At 41.9% G+C, this 13,823-nt stretch overlaps 1 protein-coding gene across 6 annotated transcripts in view; it reads left to right on the top strand.

The window, feature by feature from the left end:
- LOC128684888 (KN motif and ankyrin repeat domain-containing protein 1) overlaps positions 1–13,823 on the top strand; it is a 207,432-nt gene that overhangs the window by 30,900 nt on the left and 162,709 nt on the right. For all 6 annotated transcript variants that reach the window (XM_070100644.1, XM_070100635.1, XM_070100598.1 and 3 more), the window contains exon 2: positions 8,072–8,100. The gene's annotated coding sequence lies outside the window, so the exon portion shown is untranslated. The remainder of the gene's footprint in view (positions 1–8,071; positions 8,101–13,823) is intronic.

The raw sequence follows: 13,823 nt of genomic DNA, 5'->3' as shown, positions 1-13,823 counted from the left end.
AATTAGGTGTATTAGTGTTAAGTTATTTATTTAGTTCGTGAGCAGTAGTTAGATACTGAGAAATTAATTGCTGTCATAAATTTTAAAATTAGTGTTGAATTTCATTTAATTTTGTTGTGTTTACTTACCAGACTTAATGCATCATGTTGCCTGGCTGTAGCCGGATCGTAACATACATGGGCATGTTGCCTTCCTTGAATTCATGTTCGGTGGCTTGTGAGCGGAGGTAGAAGTGTCCTCTAAGGCACCAGCATAAAAACGCCAGGAACACGAAAGCAAAGCAGTATGATTTTTTTTTCATTTCATATAAATTAATAAGGTCACCACATTGGGACTTCTTGCATTAAGTGACTCCGACACTCCACGCCCTTAACACCTAGCCAGAAATGAAGAGGGATATATCACTGCACCAGGCATTAACCTGCCAAGACCCTACCAACTAAGCATGAAGAGACAGTGAACACAGCATTTATGGTCGATGGTGGCTGGTCATGTCGCTCTCAACATACTCCACATTTATGTAATTTATAGTTTTAGTTGCTTTCATTTAGTTCCATTACTTAAACTAAGGTTAATTATCATTTATGTAATTCATTCGAAAATATCTTAACCAGGGGGAGTAGATGTGGTTGTAACAGCGGCCTGGTGAATGATGAGGACGGTTACTTGAAGATAGGTCCTGGGGTCATCGCCCCCTTCCCCGCAGACCGGTCTCAGACCAGGCTTCCATGTTGACAGACAGATTACGTCTGTGTGCTTGCTGTACGAAGACATCAGCACCACAGTCTGTCTGACTAGAAACTTGTTTCAGGGTCTTGTCAGGTTCCCTCTTGAAGAGTCAAGGGTCTGTTGGTAATTTTTCTTATGCTTGCTGGAGGGACTATCAAAATTCTTGGATTCTTTAAAAAATATACAAATTGATTTGTGATTTGCGTTTGAATGGTATTTTATTGTTGGAACGTGGAGTTACTGGTGTATTGCCTTCCTCCTCCCCTCTTGTTTTAGGCAGGGTATGTGTGGGGGATGAGTGGGGAAGGGGTATAATCCCCTCCTGGTCAAGGCAAGTTCCTGCCATCACTGACAGGGGGACCCATGACATCATTCTCTGTAGCTAACACTTCCACTTTCACTAGATTTCCGCAGCATTCCTTCCTTCTAGGGGGAGCCTTGATGCTGGTGAAGGGCTCTTGATAACTGGAAGTAGAGCTACTCTCCTTTTCTTTGAATCTAACTTCATTATCTTCCATTCTTCAGGCGCTGTTTGATCCTTCCAGGTTTAGCTCATCTCCATGAATATAATAATGGTCGGTAAGGGGCATATAGCACCAGGGGAATGAAAGGTAATCAAATTTAATATAAATAATCGGAGGGTAGCTCCAGTTCACTGGAACAAGAGCCCTTCACCAACATCTGTACTAGTGACAATGAAACAATGTTATTCTTTAAATATTCTCCTTCCTTACTAATCATAATATCTGCAGCAAGTATGGATATATACACCGAGAGGTTTGTACATATAAGTGTATATATGCTGAGAGTTTACTTTGATTACTATTTTAAGGATTAAAGTATTCTTGACAGGTGATGAACAGATGACATGCAACTGTAATAACACTAGAGTCGTCGATAGGCTTTAAACTCCGTTAACTAACCAACCATCTTTCCACATTTCCATTTTCTATTTGGTATTGCATGTTGCATGTACTATAACATGATTCAATTACAAATGCATTTATCAGTTTCTATAATACTACTTCTGTTGCATAGATATAATAAATATTTGCTTCTATTCTGTAGACATTACTTTATACACATGATAATCTGTTTCTATTAAGCAGTGTATTCGAGTCATCGTTTTCTTCTTAAGAGTCAACGTTTAGTATCAGTGATGTACACTGTGCTCTTGGTATATTTATCATGCATTCCACTGGTCTGTGTCATGCATCCCACTAGTCTATGTATCATGCATTCCACTGGTCTGTGTGTATCATGCATCCCGCTAATCTATGTATCGTGCATCCCACTGGTATATGTATCATGGATCCCACTGGTCTATGCATCATGAATCCCACTGGTATATGTATCATGGATCGCACCGATGGCACGTGTATCCTCTTGATGTGTTACTCCTTAACTCAGTATCCACATTCATGGCACGCACTGTCCCTCACGATGAAAATAAAAGGCATCATGAGAATAGTGTTGTGTATGTTGCCTCCACATTGATGCTCAATAACAGTCTGCTGATGAGGGTCTCACTGCAAGGGCGAAATATACAGTACTTTTTTTTTTTTCTCAAGTCGGCCGTCTCCCACAATGCAGGGTGACCCAAAGAGAAAGAAAATCCCCAAAAAGAAAATACTTTCATCATCATTCATCACTTTCACCTCACTCACACATAATCACTGTTTTTGTAGAGGTGCCCAGAATACAACAGTTTAGAAGTATATACGTATAAAAATACACAATATATCTCTCCAAACTGCCAATATCCCAAACCCCTCCTTTAGAGTGCAGGCATTGTACTTCCCATTTCCAGGACTCAAGTCCTGTTATATAAAATAACCGGTTTCCCTGAATCCCTTCACTAAATATTACCCTGCTCACACTCTAACAGATCGTCAGGTCCCAAATACCATTTGTCTCCATTCACTCCTATCTAACACGCTCACGCACGCTTGCTGGAAGTCCAAACCCCTCGCCCACAACACCACCTTTGCCCCCTCCCTCCAACCTTTTCAAGGACGACCCTTACCCCGCCTTCCTTCCCCTACAGATTTATACGCTCTCCATGTCATTCTACTTTGATCCATTCTCTATAAATGACCAAACCACCTCAACAAACCCTCTTCAGCCCTCTGACTAATACTTTTATTAACTCCACACCTTCTAATTTCCACACTCCGAATTTTCTGCATAATATTTACACCACACATTGCTCTTAGACAGGACATCTCCACTGCCTCCAACCGCCTCCTCGCTGCTGCATTTACCACCCAAGCTTCACACCCATATAAGATTGTTGGTACTATTATACTTTCATACATTCCCTTCTTTGCCTCCATAGATAACATTTTTTGTCTCTACATATACCTCAATTCTATGATTAACCTCATCCTTCACAAATCCATCATTTGGTCCTTTAATTTTGTCCCCTAGGGTGCGACTAGTACTTCAGGTACCTACTTAATGCTAGGTGAACAGGGGCAGTAGGCGTCAAGAAACATGCCCAACGTTGCACTCGTGCCGGGGCACGACCCGGGTCCTTCAGTGTGTGAAGTGAGGACGCTATCAAGTGAGCCACGAAAAATATTGAGATTTCTTATCGTGTGTTTAGTTTTTGCTGTGGGTTGGTTTGTGCCACTGATTACTGTTTGGTTTACACTGAGAGCTGGTGTATCACTGACCACTTTGTTTACACTGTGGGTTGGTATACCAGTGACCAATCTTTGTTTACACTGTTGTGCCTGTATTTTGATCCTGGTTGTACGAACGTTTTGCCATACGCATGGCTTAGACGACATAGTATGCTGAGTAAGCTTTTACTGGGACATCGTTTCGCTCAGGGTAGCTCTTTATGAAGACATGACTTAGTTTTTTGGGTCACTGTCCACGCGGGCTGGTGCTAGGCCGCGGAGAGGGCCTGATCAGTTAGGCTATTCGTGCTAGCACCAGACAGTATTTTCATTGTAAGAAGCGTGTGGGTGTTTAAGGAAGGACAAGTGTGTTAATGGAGTGTGTTTGTTAAACAGAGGTGCGGACCTGACTGACCTCTCAATGTGCAGGTGTCGGCTACGTGACACGCATAGTGATTACTGCATGGTATTCAGCGCTACGCCAGACACATAGTGATTCCTGCATAGTGTGGTATTCAGGCACTGGTGGAGACTACCTGAAGGTCGTGTGGGTGGGTACGTGTACGCACCCAGTTGTACTGACCGAGTTGTGTTAGCAGGTAACGAGACTCTTGGCCCCGCCTCTTACACTACTTTGATCGGCATCATTGGTTTCTAGCTTACCATACTTACTTTTAAAATCTTATCATACATATTTTAAAGCTTCATTACTGCCTCATCTAAGTCATTGTACTTTTCAGCTAAGACCCAAGTCAGGAAACACATGTCCTGTTTCCTGACAAATCTTAACTAACCTAAGCACTCTGTGACTTAACGAAATACTTCCTTACGTCTCTGTAGGTCATCTGTGTTTTCAGTTTCCACCTGTTCTTTGATCTTGGTCCTCTTAATTCACACAATCTATCCTTATCAGTTTTATCAGTTCTTAAGATTTAGTATGTCTAATCATGTCTTTCCTTGTTCTTTCCGCCAAGGTCGACAAATTTAATTCCTTTATCCTCTCTTTATAGTGCATTCGTCTCAGTTCTGGCATTGGCCCGGCTGCAAAGTTTTCGATGTTTTTTGTATTTTTTCATGTGCTTGACCAGGTGTGGGCTCCATATTGGAGCCGGGTACTCACTGATTGGGTTAACTTATATCGTAAACGTATATAAGGTTCAGTAGTGAAAGTGAGAGAAGTTTTTGTTAACTAGTGTGTGAGCAAGCGAGTGGAAAAGATTAACGAATGTTATTTTTTCTGTCCTTTTATCGTGGATTAAAGAGAGAATGAAACTTACGACGACATCTCGGCCCGATTTGGATCGTTAACTAGAACATTAACTAGTCCAAGTCGGACCGAAACGTCGTCATAAGTTGCATTGTATGTGCAGGTTATTTGTGTTTTGTACCAGTCACAGTATTTTGCCTTGTTACTCTTTTCTTTAAAGAATAAAGAGTTATTTCTTATATATACTGTATTTTGGTGGCTTCCTTAGGTACTGATCAGCTGATTTTAACTGACGAAGTTAGCCCGCACTATTTTCACTTTTAATTCATTCCACCTCTTTACTGCCTTAGACTAAAAAAATGCTTCCTTTCCTGTGACTCACGTGTGTTTTTAGCCCCTGTCTATGACCCCTGTACCTGTTCCTCGCATTGTAAACAGTCTGTCCTTATCCGCCCCATCAGTTCATCTGAGTGCGTCTCTCTCCGTCTGTGTACTCGTTGGTCGTGGAATAAGACACAGATAAATGGTTCAGAGAACCGACAATTTGATAAATTAGACACATGTGCAACACTTGAGTATCTTTATTGAGGAAACGTTTCGCCACCCAGTGGATTCATCAGCCCATGCAGAGGAGAATGATGAAGAACAGGAGTTTGAGGGACTGATTACCTCAAACTACTCCTGTTCTTCATCATTCTCCTTTGTATGGACTGACCAAGCCACTGTGTGGTGAAGCGTTTTCTCAATAAAGATACCCAAGTGTTGCACATGTGTCTAATTTATCAAGACATATACAGCTCAGGACATTTATTAAAGGAAACATTTCGCCACGAGTGGCTTCTTCGGTTCATTAGGACTGAAGAAGCCACTTGCGGTGAAATGTTTCCTCTAATAAATGTCCTTAACTGTCGGTATCACCATACTGTTTATTTTCACTGGTTGATTGTCTTGTTGTTTATAAGGGTTGGTTGGTGTGTTTAGTTTGTTTGGTTGGTGTAGTTGCTTTATTTAAAGTTTATCCAATGCAAGTAAGTCACAAAGGCTGCATTTCTCTTATACACCAACATTTAAGAGTACTCTGATCTCATATAAAGGTATGAAAGATAATTCAGTGTATATACTATTAGGGATGTATATATGTCTCGATATATAAATCTCAGTTAATATACACAGATATATACACCTCGTTTTTGTATATACCCTATTGTGCCTTGTTTACCTATTGTGTTTAGGGGGCAGATATATCTTGATTGGCATGTTTGCGTGTGTGTGTGTGTGTGTGTGTGTGTGTGTGTGGCAGGGAGGCAGGTGTGGCGTGACTGACGCACGTGTGTGTTGGGAGGGGACATGATTTTATGAACTATGTGTGGTACGTATTGATTGCAGTGTTTCGTCTACATTCTTGTGTTTGACATGTGCGTGTAGCAGACATGAATACTCGCAGCACATCTGGCAAGCAGTGATAGGAATCACCAGCCAGACTTTTGTGCCTACATTAGACTGCCTTCTGTTAGCACCAGTACCCTGACTGACTGGCCAGCAACCAAGAGGCCTGGTCTTACCAACATTCACATGGATATAGGTTTCGGGAGAGCTCTTTTTATCAACATGTACTTCGATTATTGTAAGAAGGGCGAGAAGGAATGTTAAGAGAGGTAATAAAAAAAATAGGGAGAATTTGTCATTTTTAGTGATTATTAAATCTCTCGGGTGTTTGACCCAGTTATGTGAGCCGAAGACACTGTCTTACAAAATACCAGACTTGAGTAAGGGTTTCACTGGGGGTGCCCACCGTATCCATACAAGCATGAATGCAATCACAATAAAACGCGTGATTGTTAATATGTAAAAATACCACAGTGAAAATTGGAAATAAAACCTGAGCGTTTTCATGTGCTTACATACATCTGAAGATATGTGTGTATAAGCACATGAAAACGCTCAGGTTTTATTTCTTATTTTCACTTCCATAAAAGCATGTGGAAAATGTTGCCGTTTTCCAACCTTCCTGAATCTGATGAAGACAGCACCAAGCTGTCGAATAGGCTTTTCTTGGAGCACTGTTTCGCTCTATACAGAGCTACCTCAGGTTGTGACTTGATGAATTTCAACGTAGAGTGAAATGTTATCCTCTCCTAATCTTGTTCTGAAATTTGTGTATTTGGCATCATGCTTGCAGGAGACATTATTTCCTTCACCTTTGTAAATCCCAAACAGTGTCTTATAAAGTACAAGTGTTAGTTACCATTTTGTCAGAGGCACTTGTCGATAAGACACTTGGCCTGTTGTGTGTATGTGAAGTGAAGTGTACTGAACCTTGCTAGGCACGCATTATGTATTAGTACATACTAATGTACACCCTTTTACTGAATGCAACACATCCGCATTATACTCGTAGTGCACTCTATATCTCACACTATACGACGCATAATGGCATCATTATGCTAGTAGTGTGACCTCGTTGATGTGTCACTATGAATTACTGAGGGCTTATCACATGGTCTTATCACCTCTCAGAGGCTTATCATTTTATTTACGATATTTGTTTATCCGTTACCTGTATGAGAGTGATTACTCACAGGTGAACGCACGCACGCATTCACGCGCGCGTGGGCACACAGGTGCACGGGTGTATTATGCCCTTTTGGCTGATTCGACAGCGGTATTGAGGCTGACAAGGAATTTTTACAAACTTCTGGTTACATTCGGTATACAGTACCGTACCTTTATTTTCCTTCTTTAGTTCCTTACTAGTCTTAAATGTAGACGATTCTTGCAATGTTTCCATTCCAATTTACGAGGCTTGGTTTGAGACCAAGCTTGGAGATGTCAGTATCATCTTTATGTCTTATAATATGATATACACCAGGTATGACTGTTATCCGAAACAAGTAGAGAGGGTATAGATTGCTACTGTGTTTAGAAAGCCTATTGACTGCTAGTTTGCCAGATTAAAAGGCCTAGTGTTTACTACTTTGTTAGCTTAAAAGGCCTCTCGATTGCTACTTTGTTAACTTAAAGTAAGTTTGTTAGCTTAAAAGCTTATTGGTTGGTAGTTTGTTAAATTTTGGTCCAGTTGACTGCTAGTTTGTTAGGTTCTGAGACTCGACTACCCGGAGATTAAGTCAGCAAACCACGAAGACACCAAGATCAGTAATACTTTTATCCTTAAGACAGTGACTAAACTCTCACTGAGGGGTATATACCTCTCAGTGAATATACACTGAAAGATATACATCTGTCAGTGAATATACGCTACATATATACACCTCAGTGAATTTACACTAGCTATACATGTCAGTGAATATATACTGATATACACACCTTAGTATATGTACAGTGAGAAATATGCAATTCTTCGTGTATATACATAGAGATATATACTTCTTAGTGTATATACTCTGGTGGTGAAAAATGTACACGGGCTCAAAAAATATGTATCAATAAATGGGTGTTGTGTGGATGCGCTCTGACTGAGGCTTATCTAATGTAATCTTGTTATTTCCAGGTTGTGATGTTAACACGTCGATCTCACAAGTAAGTGACCCGGGTGTATTACTGGTATGTCTGAAGACAACAGCAGAATTTTGGTACCAAGGATACTGAAGCGCTGCACATGTCTTTTTCATCTGCCTGGCTGTATTGTATTCCATTCATGTAATGATGGTTGTATGTCTATTGCTGTATGAAATATTGATTAGTGTGTACGTGTGTTCATAGATATTTTTTGCTCTTTGATTTGTGCTCATTGGTTTTGACTGGGGGAAAATAAACAACGAACCAGTAGAAATTCCCTGGGAATACAGAAGCATTCAAGATCTGTGTAAAACATATTCCGAAAGAACGAAGGAGAATGTTCAGAAAAAGAAAAAAAAGGGTTACTGAATTGCTTGAAAATGAGCAAATGTCACAACAAAGGTAAGATAATGTACACAGAGAGATTACCCATACAGAGCAACAACTAAAATATTTCCACAAGAAGGTGTTGATGCTGGTGAAGAGCCTGGGCTGGGACCAGGCTTGGTGCAAGTTCTCCCTCGACACTGACTTCAGGTAAACGTCAGGTAAACCCTACAAATCATATATCTGGTATAAGCATAAATATCCCAGTCTAAAGAACTTGACAAGGAAATAGACAGCGTGCCCACCTGCAGGTATTCAGCACCTGGGCCTCATTCATAATGAACATATTACAAAGTGCAAGAATAACACTACTAGAAACACTCAGTATCCTTTGGAGAAAGAGCTTAGATCAGGGTGAAATTTCAAAGGCTTTAAAAACTGCAGACAGTGTGATGTAGTTCAGCTGGGCTTGTGAGGTCTCTGGGGAGACCTAATTTAACCAATTATATGGTCACACCTTGCCTTGGCAAACGTCTGTAGGCACGCCCACGTCTGAGGTCTTTTGTTCTTGACGGCGTCAGACCTAGGCGTCAGGTCGTACACGTGGTTGTGGAGGGTGCTTGGACCACCATAAAAGCCCAAGGAAGAGCATGACCAGGGGCAGTCGGAGTCTCCCTACGATTCCCGTTGGGGAGGGTAACCTCTACCTGTTCGACAATGTTCGCACATCGTGTTAAAATCAAACCAGCCAGTGGTGTTATAAATGATTCCACTAAATTATTACTTGCTGCCGCTATGAGGACCTGCCTACATCTCAAATTCACAGCGATCCACTCACTCAAGGATTCCTTTATTGTCGTCTGCACCGACGACAATGAAGCAGCTAAACTTATGGACGACACTGCTATGAACACATTACGGGACCGACAATTCGTCATATCACCGTCTCCCTCCTTGCTGGCGAAACGTTCAGTTTTTGTTAAACAACTGGATAAGATAATCACATCCATACCAATGGATGAACTGAAGACCTCTATCGAAGACCAAAACACCTGGGCCTCTGTAGACACCATCACACGAATTCCCAATGCCTCATCTATGATCAAAATCACCTTTTCAAACATAGATATGGCTACCCAAGCACTCGCTAATGGACTAGCTATCTCATATTACCACATACATCCACGCCACATTGAACCTGAACGTTTTGACCATGTCTCTCCCTGTTGGAACTGTTACTCTTATCAACATTCAACAAAGGACTGTCCCATTAAAGACAAAAAGTTCTGTTCTACCTGTGGAAAAGAAGGTCATAACTTCAAAGCCTGCATCACCACCAATGCCACTCCAACATGTCTTAACTGCAAGGGTACTCATCATACCCTTGCAGCTAAATGCCCACTACGTAAAGAAGTAATGTCGAAAAAAATTAAAGAAACCAAGAAGAATAGTCCCAAATCGCCGACATATACCGCCATTTCAAAACTCCAGTCGGACACCACCAGAATTCTACAAGCCACGCAGCAGTCATCTCTATCCAGCAATTCCCTTTCTGCACTCCCTGACGCTGCTCCCTCTAAGGTGTTGTACTGCATGATGTATGCACACCTTGCAAATGCAGCAAACCCAGGCACATTCAACACTACAATTAACGAACTATTCCGTCTTAACAACATGCCGTCATTCAACTTTCCTGACTCGCCAACATCACAGGACTTCCTCAAGATTATCCCAAACATCGCTAACTTCACATCAACTTCAGGCCCAAATCCTAACTCTGCCCCAAAAAACACTCCTGAACCACGCCCAGTGACCACTGCCACCTCTCAACAACCACCAACAACCAGCCAGACCGCAAATACTCTAGACTCCCAGCCTCCTCTTGACACAATCACTGTAGAAACAATTGAACAAGAATTTCCTGACGAATCCCCCGACGAAGCAGATAGCGACGACTCCAGCACACCCTCTTGGGAAAACCTTACTTTCTACACCTCTCCCTCGAACGCTGACACCATGACCTGCTCTGAACTCGACAAAGGCCTCGGTGATGGAACAGTCAAGTATGCCTGCGAATCACCTCTTCACTTCACACTCACGCAAGTTCTTGAGTTCATCAAGCCTCTTCGTTTCACTTTTTCCAACAAGACAACGCTATACCACCTCTCCAGGAGCAGCTTCAAGAAGTTTGCAAATGGCTCCACTGCAAACCTGCCTCCTCAACTACTAAAATAACCTCCCACATGTCGGCTGCCCTCTGATGGTCCTACCTGCCTGCCCTCTCCTGCGACCTGGAAACTTCCAGCTCTCGAGACTCAAAGACCTCACCTACCACGAGACTGTTGCATACACAGCTTGCTCTCTTCCCGTTTTTTCTCCAAGTCTGTCCCACGATCGCCTTAGCTGCTGGGTCAAGCCCTGGCTCTATTTCTACGACTAAGAACACTCCTCTCTAGCGCTTTTCTTCGTCTGTCCCGTCTTCCCCGCTCATCCCATTGGGATCTTACCTGCACTTGCTTGCTTGCTTGCTTGATGACCAGGGGATTCGTGCGGAGCACTGGCCTGGGTGCAGAGCTCCGAGCACAGACGTCGAGAGGAGCTCTGGCCGGTGTGCAGGGCTCGGGAGAAGGCTGCTTAATTAAGTCTCTGGAGGAGACTGTTGGAGGCATTGGGCAGAGTACTGGCTTGGCGCAGTACTCGTGCTGTGTAGGTCTTGGGGCCTGTGGCTTAGTTCCTGTGATGAACTGCCCTCTGAACTATATTGTAAGTTACATTCATTTTGGTCAAGTTGATTGTATTCCCTGTCTCACTGCTTATACATACCATCCCGTTTATCTAAACCTCAATAATGTTCTCCTGTTCCCAAATATATTATTGTACAAGGACTTAATAATAAACTGTGTTTGAGTAGAAGAGTAATATTCACTGTCCCCGTTATTTATTCTTATTTCCATTTATTTATGTTTAGTTAAAGTAGTGAGAGGGTGAGTAGTGTAGTGTGGCCGGTAGAGTAATGAGAGGTGAAGGTGTCACCAGTGACCTCACATTACCTACCAACCTCTGCTAATCATCTCTCCTACCACTTCGCCTGCCTGTCCCCTACCTACTGACTCCCTCCGCTTACCCCTGTAATCCCCTAACCAATACCCCCCTACATGACAACAGCTCCTCTTCACAAGACAGTAAAACTAGAAAAAAATACAGACGAGTAGAACTAACATCACACATCATACAGAATCTTTGAAAGAGTTATGAGATGTATGACCTGTAACCCAAGACAACATGAATTTAGAGCAGGAAGATCGTGCTTGTCACAACTACTAACCGTTATAATAAGATTACGTAGGCTCTGTAATAAAAAAAATCGAATGTATTGTCTTCATGAATTTGGCTAAATCATCAGACAAATTTGACGAGTAAGTCCTTAAAATTAAATTAAGGTCTGTAAATATAAAAAAAAAAAAATAGGAAAATGTATATTATGTTTTGTACCGAATAAAACAAAGAGTATTAGTAAACAAAGTAAACTTTAGATTTAGCAATGTAAAAAATTGAGGAAGTTAAGGTACCGTCCAGGTGCCTTTACTGTTTCTCGTGAGAGAGAGAAATAAAAAAACTAGCCACAGCTTCGTATCATCCTTTGCTGACAGTTCTGAAAATAAATATGAAAGTTGCCTCGGTGAAAGAAAAAATGCAAGTAGATATTAACAAAGTTTTTCGGTGGGCATTGAAAAATAACATGATGTTCGACGGTGACAAATTTTAGTTTGTCAAATATGGAAAGAGTTAAGAATTCAAAATAAGCACTGGACACGAAACACAGGAGGACAATCTCATGGAATGAAAGGAACATGTAAAAGACTTGGGCTTAATAGTATCAGATGACCTACCATTTAGAAAACATAAGCAAATGACGTGAATGCCAGAAAAATGACAGGATAGATAATGAGAACTTTCAGAGCAAGAGAAATAAAGCCAATGACGACACTAGTCAAATCACTTGCTCTCTCTAGTTCGGTATTGACGGTTCCGTTCAAGAACTGTAAAAGGTACAGAGATTGTCTACTGCCGCATAGAACCAAGACTTTTCAACCTACTACCAGCAGATATCGGAATTGTACCAACACAAGTGAAGAAGTCGTTAAAGGTAAACTGGACCACCATCTACCTCCGCGAAGTTCCAGATAAACCAGCTGTGATGATAAGCGGGTCTCCACCAACAACAGTCTGGCTGAACAGGCACTCAGCAGAAAAGACTGGCCCGAGGCAGAGTTTCCAGGGTTAAAAAAAGAAATACTTGAAAATGGTCACAGATATGTTTTCCAGGACGGAGCAAATTTTATGGTTGAGCGGCGCCTCCATGCATGTCACGACGGACGGTCGTCTTGCACAGTTATGACCAAGCTGGATTATTATTATTATTAAATTCTCACTGCACAGCTGCACCACAGAGTTGAAATGAAAGGTTGTCGACGTTTTAGTCCGTCCTTGTCATTCAGTCTGTCCTAGACTGAATGGTCCAGGACTGGACTTCTTTGACCGGTAATTTAAAGTTCAGTGACTTCCTGCAAGTAGTTGAGGACTGTTTTTTGAAGCAGTTCGTAGGCTAACCTACAAGAGGTAATAATCTGCTTGACCTGGTTTTGTCAAATAAGGAAACTTAATTCAGTATTTATTTTTAATTTTGGACTGATTATATGGTTTAGCGCTTCTTTTTTATTATAATAATAATGGACTGATTATAAATTGTTCCGATAATGGTGCTTTTGTTCTTCTGTATTCAAAGAAAATGCCGAACCATGACCGAGGTCGAGGGAACTGTGTGGGTGGGGAGAGTGATTCAGTGTAGAGACCAGGAATAACATGACACAACATACACTGTGTTTTATTTTGGTCAAACATATTTATTTTTTATCAGGCAGTGGCCTGGCTGGCTGTGTTAGCATGTGTGTCTGCATGTAGCTGTAGTCTTGACCTGTGTGTCATGTAGCTGTAGTCTTGACCTGTGTGTCTGCATGTAGCTGTAGTCTGACCTGTGTGTCTGCATGTAACTGTACTCTTGACCTGTGTGTCTGCATGTAGCTGTAGTCTGACCTGTGTGTCTGCATGTAACTGTACTCTTGACCTGTGTGTCTGCATGTAACTGTACTCTTGACCTGTGTGTCTGGATGTAACTGTAGTCTTGACCTGTGTGTCTGCATGTAGCTGTAGTCTTGACCTGTGTGTCTGCATGTAGCTGCAGTCTGACCTGTGTGTCTGCATGTAACTGTAGTCTTGACGTGTGTGTCTGCATGTAGCTGTAGTCTGACCTGTGTGCCTGCATGTAACTGTAGTCTTGACCTGTGGGTCTGCATGTAACTGTAGTCTTGACCTGTGGGTCTGCATGTAACTGTAGTCTTGACCTGTGTGTCTGCATG

Source organism: Cherax quadricarinatus, chromosome 5 (genome assembly GCF_038502225.1).
Source record: "Cherax quadricarinatus isolate ZL_2023a chromosome 5, ASM3850222v1, whole genome shotgun sequence".
NCBI lineage: Eukaryota > Metazoa > Arthropoda > Malacostraca > Decapoda > Parastacidae > Cherax > Cherax quadricarinatus.
The sequence above is the reverse complement of the archived record's forward strand: the minus strand, read 5'-3'. Positions and strand labels throughout refer to the sequence as shown.